Here is an 11374-nt window from a genome sequence, read left to right on the forward strand (position 1 = left end):
TGTAGTGGCAGATGCTTTAAGCAGAAAGGTGGCTCATTCAGCAGCCCTCATTACCGAACAGACTCACTTGTGCAAGGAACTGGAGAGGGCAGAGATTGCAGTGGCTATGGGAAAGGTCACGACACAGTTAGCACAGTTATCGGTGCGACCGAGTCTAAGGCAGAAGATTATTGAAGCGTAGCGAGATGACTCTTATCTGGAAGAGATAGTTCGTATGGGCGAGTCAGGCCAGGATAGCGAATTCTCAGTTTCAACAGAAGGTGGCCTCCTTTATCAAGGGCGTTTGTGCGTGCCAGTAGTTAGTGATATTAAAGATGAGTTGTTGTCAGAGGCTCATAGTTCCTTATTTTCGATTCACCCCGGCAGCACCAAGATGTATCGGGACTTGAAACGTTACTACTGGTAGAATGATATGAAAAGAGAGGTTGCAGAGTTCGTTAGTAAGTGCTTGGTATGCCAACAGGTGAAAACCCCGAGGCAAAAACCAACAGGCTTATTATAGCCATTGAATGTACCAGCATGGAAGTGAGAGCATGTGTCTATGGACTTCATCTTGGGGTTGCCTCAGCCAGTCAAAGGTTTTACTGTGATATGGGTCGTGGTAGACAGACTTACGAAGCTAGCACATTTCATACCTGGGAAGTCCACCTTTTCAGTGAATAAGTGGGCATAGATATACCTGAAGGAGGTGGTAAGATTGCATGGAGTGCTCGTGTTCATCGTATCGGACAAAGTCCCTCGTTTCATGTCTAACTTCTGGAAAAGTCTTCAGGAAGCTTTGGGGACTTGGTTAGACTTTAGTACAGCTTTCCACCCTCAGACTGATGGGCAGACAGAGAGATTGAATTAGATATTGGAAGACATGTTGCATGCCTGTGCCATAGAGTTTTCAGGAAGCTCGAATGCTCACTTACATTTAATGGAGTTTGCTTATAATAATAGTTACCAATCCACTATTGGGATGTCACCCTTTGAGGCCCTATATGAGAAGAGTTATAGGTCCCCTGTGTGTTGGGATGAGGTAGAAGAGAGGAAATTGTTAGGACCTGAATTGGTGCAGACCACGAATGAGGCAATATAGAAGATCAGGGCTCGTATGCAAACAACTCAGAGCAGAAAAAAAATCTATGTCGATGTAAGGCTTAAGGACCTGGAATTTCTTCCATGTTAAAAGTGGCACCCATGAAAAGTATTCTGATGTTTGGTAGGAAGGGAAAGTTGAGTCCGAGATTCATTGGACCTTTCGAGGTCCTGGAACAAGTTGGCCCTGTAGCTTACCGTTTGGCATTGCCCCCAATACTGTCTTTAGTTCATAATGTCTTCCATGTTTCGATGCTAAGGAAGTATGTAACAGACCCATCCTATGTAGTAGACTAAAAGCCCTTACAGTTGAATGACAACTTGAGCTACGAGGAGAAGCCTATAGAGATCCTTGCTAGAGAGGTAAAAATATTGCGCTACCAGGAAATTGCTTTTGTGAAAGTCTTGTGGCAGAATCACTAGTTCAAGGAGGCTACCTCGAAGCGAGAGGATGAGATGAAGGCCCAATACCCGGAGCTTTTTCAAGAATGAACTTTCGAGGACGAAAGTTCTTTGAGGTGGAAAGAATGTAACACCCCTAGAGTTTTTTTTTTTCAAGAATGATCTTTCGAAGACGAAAGTTCTTGGCGGAGGGAATAATGTAACACCATACATTTTTAATAATAATGTAATTTCAGTAACTTTATTATTTGGAATTTCAATAATTGTTATTAGTTGGAGGGCATTCTTGGAATTTTGGACTTCAATTATAAGTGCGGGAATTTAATTGTTGGCATAAAATTATTTAATTTGAAATTCAATTTGAAAATTAATGGCAAGAATTATTTTTTTTTTAAGCGGAAAGGAATTTAATAGTAAAACGAAAATGAATTAAATATAATGAAATTTAATAGTAAAATGAAAGGAATTAATGTAATTATACTTATTTCATTTTTTGTTTTATTATTATTATTATTATGATTATTATTATTTTAAAAACCCACATTTACCTTTTTCTTCCTCACGTCGTGCGCAACCCCTCCCCCCCCCATTTTCTTCTTCCTTCATCGAGACTACTCCCAATCGCTCGTCAATCACCTCCACCGCTCGCATCTCTCTCTCTCTCTCTCTTGGCATCCCTCGCCAAATGGTGCCGTCCGCGAGCATCGGCGATCCAAACCACGTGATCTCTCCCTTCTCAGTTGCGTGTCCACGCCTCTCCTCGCCGCCGCTTCTTCTTCCGACGTCGCTTCTACGTCTGGCGCCGCCCAGCTCCTACCGTCGTCGCGATTGCTGTCACATCTCTTTTGGGTAAGATTCTTAGTTTTAGGTGTTTTCCTGGACGTTTGGGTGTGGTTTTTTTTGGAATAATTTTGGTTAAAATCCGTTATGTTTGGACTTTCAGAAGCGAAATTCTGAGGATTTTGAGGATGTTGCTCATCGAGAAGGAGACTGATTTTTCGTCAGGAATTTTTATGTTTGGATTGGCATTTTGGTATGAGTTCTAAAATTTGCTAAGAGTAGATTTTGGAGTCGAAATCTTGCGAGTTTCGTTTGGGTAAGTTTTGGTGACAGTCTGATTAAATTTGTATATTGGATCCTTATTCCAAAGACTGAAATTTAGTATTATGTCTATATTAGGGGACTTAATTCAAGGTTTATGTTGTTGGAGAGCATTAGCTTGGATTAATATCTGAACTTGATTTCGAGGTAAGTAATCTTACTACTGAACTACCCACAGTCCAGACATTAAATGTATGCTAACATGATAATGTATGTTATGGCAGAATGTTAGCATGATAGACTAATAGTATAATATGATCAAAGTATGTTCTGGTACGAGATCTGAATTATTTATTTATGCAAATAGATTCTTGAATGTTAGTATGAGATGGTATGTGCTTTCATGGTTGTATTTGATCTGATGATGTTGAGGTTTATATGCATGTCATAGATTTGTACAGTGATGATTATGATGTTAAGACTGTGCAAATGTCCTTACTGATTAGTTAGATGCCTATTAGATTTTGTGTTTCCTTCGGGATTCACCAGTTTGTGTTTCCTTCGGGATTCACCAGTTCGTGTTTCTTTCGGGATTCACCAGTCTATGTTTCCTTCGGGATTCACCAGTCTATGTTTCCTTTGGCATTCACCAATCTGTGTTTCCTTCGGCATTCACCGGTCTACTACAGTAGGATAAGACTCAGTCTCCTTCTTGTTTCATGTGTATATGTGTCCCATGAAGACTAGAATAGTTTATATGTTTTACTAGAGGTGGATATCTAGAGGACATAGATGCCCAGCCTGACCCCAGTAGTGGGGTTACTTACTGAGTATTTTATACTCATTCTTTCTCATGTTGTTGTTTCAGGTAAGGGTAGAGATGCATGGGCGATGGACAAACAGAATTCATGATCGAGCCACTGGGACTAGTTTTTATGCTTCCGCATCATGAAATTTAGAGTTCTTTTCATGTTTCTCTAACTTTTAGTTTTCATGTTTAAAACTCACTTTTAAGAATTGTTTTCTGACTTATTTATTATCCTTCATGAATTATGGATACCCTACTATTGTTTTAGTATTTGAATTTAATGAAAGTTTTTTGAACTTACCTTATTTAATTAGCATTTATTTCGTCATAATAGAGTGTCATTTTGAGTTTCATGCATGCATGTATTTAATAACGGCTTAACTTACATCCTAGGGGGTCGGGTCGTTACAATCTATGATAGACCGCGATAGATAGTGATAGACTACTATCTGTATCTATCATGACACGGATAGACATAGATAGTAGTCTATTGCGGTCTATCATAGATAGACTATGATATTTTGCTATTAATTGTAAATATCTTTAACAGTTTTGTTATTTAAAATAAGTTTTTGACCACAAATGTATTTTTAAAATGAGATTCAACATTTGATGTATAATTAACAATTAATTAATGTGTATTGACTTGTAATAAATAATAATGATTATTATTATTATTATTATAACGATGTATTGACCTAAATTACATTCTGAGTCAGTACGTTGTGCATATATAAATAACGTTTGTATAAAAACAATGTTTAATAGAAAGTTATTTTATGTAAAATTTTCATATTGGAATAATTCAATAAGAACTATTTTAATGCGTTATTATGACCAAATATCTTTTGATCAGCAATAGTTCAGTATTTGATTTTTATTGATGTTGTTATTTAATATGTGATAAGTTTAGACTTCGTTTGGTAACCATTTTATTTTTTTTTTATAAAATTAAGTCTATGGACACTACTTCTACCTCCAAATTTCTTCCTTTATTATCTACTTTTCACCTATGGTTTAAAAGCCAAATTTTGATAACTAAAAAAAGTTGTTTTCAAAAAGTTGTTTTTGTTTTTAAAATTTGGTTAAGAATTCAACCATTGTACTTAAGAAAATGCAAATCATTATAAGAAATGTGGATTAAATAGGCTTTTTTTTTAAAAAAAAAAAAACCAAATAGTTTCCAAATAGGATCTTAGTATTTGGGTTTTTTATTTCAAGTTCAATTGTTCCTTTGTGGGGTCTAATATAGAAATATCTAATATAGTAATAAAAGAAGTAATTCATCTATCCTATAAAGATGGCGAGATCTCTTGATTTTTTAAATGTGAGATTCTCAACAATAACTAAATATTAATATATCTAAATCCAGAGAACTCGAATAGCCCATTTAGATATACTAAATATTGATAGAATGGTACATCAGTATCACATGTTGACAAAATAGATTAAATTTGATATATTGTTGGAAGGGTGTTGGTTTGATGTTATCTAAAAAGGTAAATGGAGAACAATCTCCAAAACTAAAATAAAGGTCTTTATTATGAATCAAAAGTTGCTAATACATTAAGACAATCTCTCTATTTATAAAGAACTAGAAAACAAACTAATCCTAATTCTAATTAATCAAAGAAAGAAATCCTAATCCCAATAGACCAAGAAAACTAATCCTTATTCTATTCAATCGTGGAAACTAATCTCAATTTTAATCAATTGAGGATTTGACCATAATACCCTAATTTACCCTAATTCTACTACATCACCAAGTGTATCAAAGATGTACATTTTTAAAATACAGTATATCAATAAGCTAATAAGCAGTACAACAATGATGTTATTGACATACCAAAGATTGAGTATGCTAATGCAATATACTTATTATATTGCATTATAATATGGGCTTGGAAAACCGACCCAACCCAAAATTGTATGGTTTTATACAGGTAGAAACCGACCCGACCCGACCCGATTCAGGTCAGGTCAGGTCGAGTAAGTTTTTTTTTACAACCTGGAAACAAAAAACAGAAAACAATCCCTCAATAATATATACTGATTGCAAAACGACAAGTAACAACAACATCAACCATCTACCCTCATTTCAAAACATATACTTATTCTACCTAAAAGAAAACAACAGGTATAGGAATTTTTCTCAAACTTCTACTCGAAAGAATCATGCTTCTACAAATACATCATATGCTTGTTTCATGTTTGACTCCTTCGAGTTTCCAACACAACTCCAGTTCCATTATTATACTTCAAGACTATAAAAAAAGGAAAAGAAATAAGATTCAAAGAACTTAACTAAGTTAACATTTAGTATAAATAAAAGTAGATGTAAATAAGATTTGAGAGTAGAAACTTAGAAGCGTAGAACCATAATTCAAATTCTCAAAGGCAACTTCTATCTCCTTTCGTACGTTTACGAATTCTAGATAAAAAATAATCAAATAAATAAAATTTGAAGTCATTATGATGATATTATATATTACCTTTGTCAATTTCTTCAGCTCCGTCAATTTCTTCACTCATATCATCCAAAAGTTTAGATTGAAGCCAATTTTGAGTACAAATGAGTGTCTCTGCAGTTTGAGGAGTTAAGAACTTTGGAAAGAATCTAACACCTATCCTCCAGTGCTAAAGGCTGACTCAGATGACACACTAAATATATGAATACTGTAGATGTCTCTGACTACATGGCTAATAATCTTAAATCGAGAAGAATTCAACTTCCACCAATTTAGCATATCTAAATTTTCATCTTCCATACGAACCTCATCTAGATAACGAGCCACATCTGTTTTAGCATCATCTAGACCTGTTTTCTTACATTTGTTTAAATCTACATTGAACAGCAACACATACCTTATAAGATCTAGTTTCACTCGATCCAGTAGATGAGATAGAAGGTATTTCATTATGAGTTTGAAAGCTAAACCCTTCAATAGGTGTGGATGATTGTGCTTTTGAATATTATTTTTTTGACATTGACATTCTTATAGAATAATCATCACACAAACGATGAAATGCTTCTTCAATCTTATTCTTCCTTCTCTTTTTTTTCTTTTTCTTTTTTTTTTCTTTTCCTTTTTTTTCTTTTTTTTTTATTATTTTTTTTTGCAGCTTCTCCCTTCAAAAATTCATTAAAGCAATAATTCACATTAATCAACTTGTATATAGGGTCAAATATTATAACAACATATAACAATAAATTGGTCTTCTCACTTGTAGTAGTTATACCCCAATACTTGTTGAATTTGGTCTACATGCTTAGTATCATCGGACTCAATAATGCATTCTCATAGAACGAGAATTCACGAATTATTTTTTGGATCAAACAAAGTTCATGAAAAAATATGTTTGAAGTTACTAGCATAGATGTTGAGACATTATAATTACGTCTGAGAAAGTCTTTAGGAACTTTATAAATACTTTTATATTATCCCAATCTTCAATAATAGGAATATCATCTTTTGGCAAATAACTTTGGGTCATGCTCCTCTAATCTTTCAAATGTTTTTTGACACTTAATCTCTCCATCCAACATACAACATAGTAAAAGTTGAATTCAATCGTGTTGGAACATCCATCTTAAGACAATTTTTTCTTGACATCTTATCTTCTTTAGCAAAATCTTTAAATATTTACAGTCTTGCAGGAGATGATCTAACATACTTCACATCATTTCTAATTTGAATGGTAGAGACGTGCAAATCTTTTAAAGCATCACTGTCAATTAAATTAAGGATATGCACACAATATCTAACATGAATAAACTCGCCATCTAACACCAATCCATTTCTGCCTCTAAACTTTTTAACCAGATATGCAAGGATTACATCATTTGAACTCTCATTATCAACCGTTATGGTAAAAAGCCTATTAATACCCTAACTTTTTAAACATTTTTCATTGCCTCTACCTATCGTATTTCCTTTATGATTAGCTATTTGACAAAAGTTTAGAATTCTTTTGTGCAAGTTCTAATTACATCAATGAAATGAGCCATTATAACCATGTAATTAATATTCTGCATGGAAGTCCATGTATCAGTTGCTAAACAAAACTCTTTGACCACTAAGAGTTAATGCACTCTTTAACTTTTTTTTTCTCCCTCATGTATATTTGAAAAAAATCATTTTTAAAGGTCACTCTTGATGGAATTAAAAATTTATGAATTCCTTCACTTTCTACAAACTTAAATGACAATTCATCTTATATGACCATACAAGCAATCATTGTTCTACAATTTTCTTGAGTGAAAGATGTAGCATCAAACTACATTCAAAATCTCCCTCTCTTTCAACATAATCTTCTGACTTAGTTATATATTTTTTATATTTCTTTATATGTCTTTTTAGATTTGTTGTGTCATTTCTCTTGGGATCACAAGCATAGCCCCACAGTACTTACAAGCAGGATTAAGATATTCAAGATCAAATCCTTCTATTTTAATAAAATGTTCTCATGTCGATGAAGCAAGTTTAAAAAGTTTTCTTTTTCTTAACAATCTTACTGGACCAAAACGACTTTTTTTTAAGTCTCGTTTGAAAACGATAAAGTCATCCTATGAAAAATAAAATTAAACACACTATTTTAAAGCTTTAACTAAGACGTCAAAATCTATGACAAAGCAACACAAACACGGACTTGAGATATGAAGATGAATCAAATATGATACAATATAGACACATTAACGAGTTATTTCTAATCAAATCTAAGATACAAACACAACAAGGCCAAGAAGGAAATTTAAAATTCAAATCATATCTTCATATTGGATATAGTCTTAAAACTATTAGATTTGAATTTCAACATTTAGAACAGAATCTTAATCAAAGGTTTAAATTAGTTCACATTATATAGGTCTAAATTATTAGATAAACACAATTATTTGAACTCTAATATTCATATTAGATAAGTATGAGACTTCATCTCAAATTATCAATTGGCAATGACAGGTTGAGAGTAACCCATTTATCTTTTAAAGATTATATGAGTTTTCTCATTTTGTCAATATGAGATCCTCAATAGACATATATTATGTTTTAGCGACCAAAAGGTATGGTTCGTGACCACAAAATGGAAATTTGATTATTAATAATAAAAAAAAGGACCTAGTCGAAGAAAAATAGTGAACTCAAGGAGATGCCATATTGAGGGACTATGTTGGGGATTCCACAGATTGGAAAGATGGAAAACCTCATAATCATTATTAGTTACATGGATATTTTTTCTCATTGTCAATCTGTTTTGAGATGAAACTTTAAGAATGGTGAACCCACAATGGTAATATGTTGAGAATACAACATTAAAAAGATGGAGAGACCTCCTAATCTTTATAATTTACATGGGTTACTCCCAGTGATTTTGATATGGAATCTCACGTTTGTCAAATTAAGAACAATAGATTCATTGATATGAAGTTTTTTTTTTTTTGGTTATTTAAAAGCAAACTTACTTATGCCCGAAGAGGACAATTATTTAACAACATATGAAAGGATTTGTTGTCCATATTAAGGGATGACCCATTTCATCTCGATTCGACTTGGTAGTCAAATTGAATTCAAACCAAAAATTTTAAAATTTATATGTTGTCAACGATAGGACCCCCCAGACAACGAACAAGATAGCAACAAACGGTCAGGTCATGGCGGTTGAGCAAAGAACGGAACCTGCAAAACAAAAGCTCGTAATAGGCTGTGTCGCGGAGCTCGCTCTCTTTAAGACATTCCGCGACTTTGTCCAAGTGTGTAAGCAAGTCAAGAATATTGCCACATCGTCCTCAGGATAAAAAAATCACAAAAAGAAAATCTAATCGGAAATGCACCGTTGCCAATCGGAACACACACCCTTCTGACTGAATGCTCAAGAAACGGAAGCCGGAAGAGAAAGTAAGTAGAGGAGAGCACTGGAAAGAAGTGTAAGAAATTGTTAATGGGTTTTTTGAACTACTGAAGGCCATGCCTTTTATAGGCTTTTAGAGTTGAACTACCACATGAGAGAGAAGCAAGTAGTCTCTAAACGTGCAAAGGCGGGCCGGAAAAAACGGCCGAAAAATGCAGTCGAAAGACGCACGCGTGGAAGATCACACGGCCATCCTATTTTTTATTATTGTTTTTTTTTAAAAAAAGAGATAAATTATAAAAATAATAATAACAACGCCACACCCGCCCGACCAGACGACGATGTGCGTGTGGGACGTCCACCGAATACATGTTGGTCTATCTTCTCACTCCCTTCAAAACATGGGTACCCCTTGGGGCCCAAACCAAAAGTCTAAGGTTAGAGTACAAAAAGGAGACTTCCTTTTCAAAATTCTCCAATGTGGGATTCTCCAACTAAAGGATGGTTTCCTCTTATTTTGAAAAATAAATTTTCACCCAACAATCCCTCACTTGAAAATTTAAAAAAAAAAAAGAGAAAAAAAGGTTTTTCATCGAGCAGTTTTAGTCTATACAACACTGTGCATAAGCACAGGTGTCTTACGACTTGAACCTTTACGTAGTGTAGATGATTCAGAATATACTAAAGTAACCTTTGGTTTTGAACTCTATCTCTATCAGCATCATACACAGAGTGTCATTAGAGTGTGGTTCGAAAGCCCATGCTTTAAGGCCTAGCACGTTATCCCGGTTTGGTGAACGCTCTAGAGTGTCTGCCTAAAAAACTTCATAGGAAACGGCCCCCACTTCCACATGCACATAGGTGAGTCTATCAATAGTACTCTTGTAGCCAGGTACCCCACTTGTCATCAAGTATAGATCTCATTAAGAACTAAGTTCAACCTTTCTTACGCTTCAGTATATCATGCTCAGACTCTAAGTGATAGAAATGGAACTCTGTGTTTGGTTTAGCATGATTCACTATATATCACTTGTGATCATTTATTACCCATTGAACCTATTTCTTGGGATCTTCAGTTTACAGGTTGGGTTTTCCTCACAGTGATTCATCTTTCTATAGGCATGAATCCCATCCTTTCTGAGGTTCTGAAAACATTCTTTCTGGCCAGTCCTTTTGCCAAAGGATGTGCCAAATTTTCATCAATCTATATATGATCCACTCTAACTGCATTAGTAGTGAGAAACTCTCTAATGATATTGTGCTTATGACGTATTTGTCGTCTCTTCTCGTTGTAGTAACGATTCTGAACTTGTGCGATTGATGCAGTACTATTGCGATGGATCAATATGGCTGGTACCGACTTTTCCCATAAGGGAATCTCTGATAGTAGACTTCTAACCTAGCCTGTATCTACATTAGCTGTCGCTAGTGCTATCATTTTTGTCTCCATCGTAGATATTGCTAAAATAGTCTATTTCTTGGACTTCAAAAAGACAACTTCGTCTGCCATATTAAAGATATAGCCACTTGTATCCTTTGAATCACCCGAAAGAGAGTTCCAGTTAGCATCGTTGAACCCTTCCAAACAGCGAGAAACTTACTGATAATGTAATCTTAGGTTTTAAGTTTTCTTCAAGTACCTCATAACCCTTTCTATACAATTCCAATGCTCTTTACTAGGTCTGCTTGTAAACCTGCAAAGTAATCCTACAACATAAGCTATGTCAGGCCTAGTGCAGTCAGCAGCTATCTAAGTATGCCTATGATGCTCGCATACTCATATTGATTAACACTATCACCAGTGTTCTTGAACTACTTAACACTAGGGTCATAAGAAGTACAGGCTGGTTTACATTCAAAATAATTATATTTCTTTAGAATCTTTTCTACATAGTGAGATTGATCCAAAGAAATTCCCTTTTCAGACCTATTCACTTTTATGCCTAAGATTACACTAGCCTCTCTTAAGTCTTTCATGTCAAAATTTGCACTCAATATTGATTTCACATCATGTATGATGTGCAAGTTCGACCCAAAGATCAACAAATCATCTACATATAGATACGGGATAGTGCAAACATTATTTTCAAACATATAGTAGATGCATTTATCACTTTCATTAACCTCGAAACCTTTAGATAGGATAAGGTCATCAAATTTTTCATGACATTGCTTAGGAGCTTGTTTTAGTCCATA

General features: G+C 34.5%; 1 pseudogene; it reads right to left on the minus strand.

Moving 5' to 3' along the window:
- Positions 1-5536: 5536 nt before the first annotated feature.
- LOC150036842 (zinc finger BED domain-containing protein RICESLEEPER 2-like) lies at positions 5537-7349 on the minus strand (annotated as a pseudogene).
- Between the last annotated feature and the right edge of the window lie 4025 nt (positions 7350-11374).

This window comes from Benincasa hispida, chromosome 4 (assembly GCF_027475165.1).
Source record: "Benincasa hispida cultivar pf3 chromosome 4, pf3_genome.v1.1, whole genome shotgun sequence".
Taxonomy (NCBI): domain Eukaryota; kingdom Viridiplantae; phylum Streptophyta; class Magnoliopsida; order Cucurbitales; family Cucurbitaceae; genus Benincasa; species Benincasa hispida.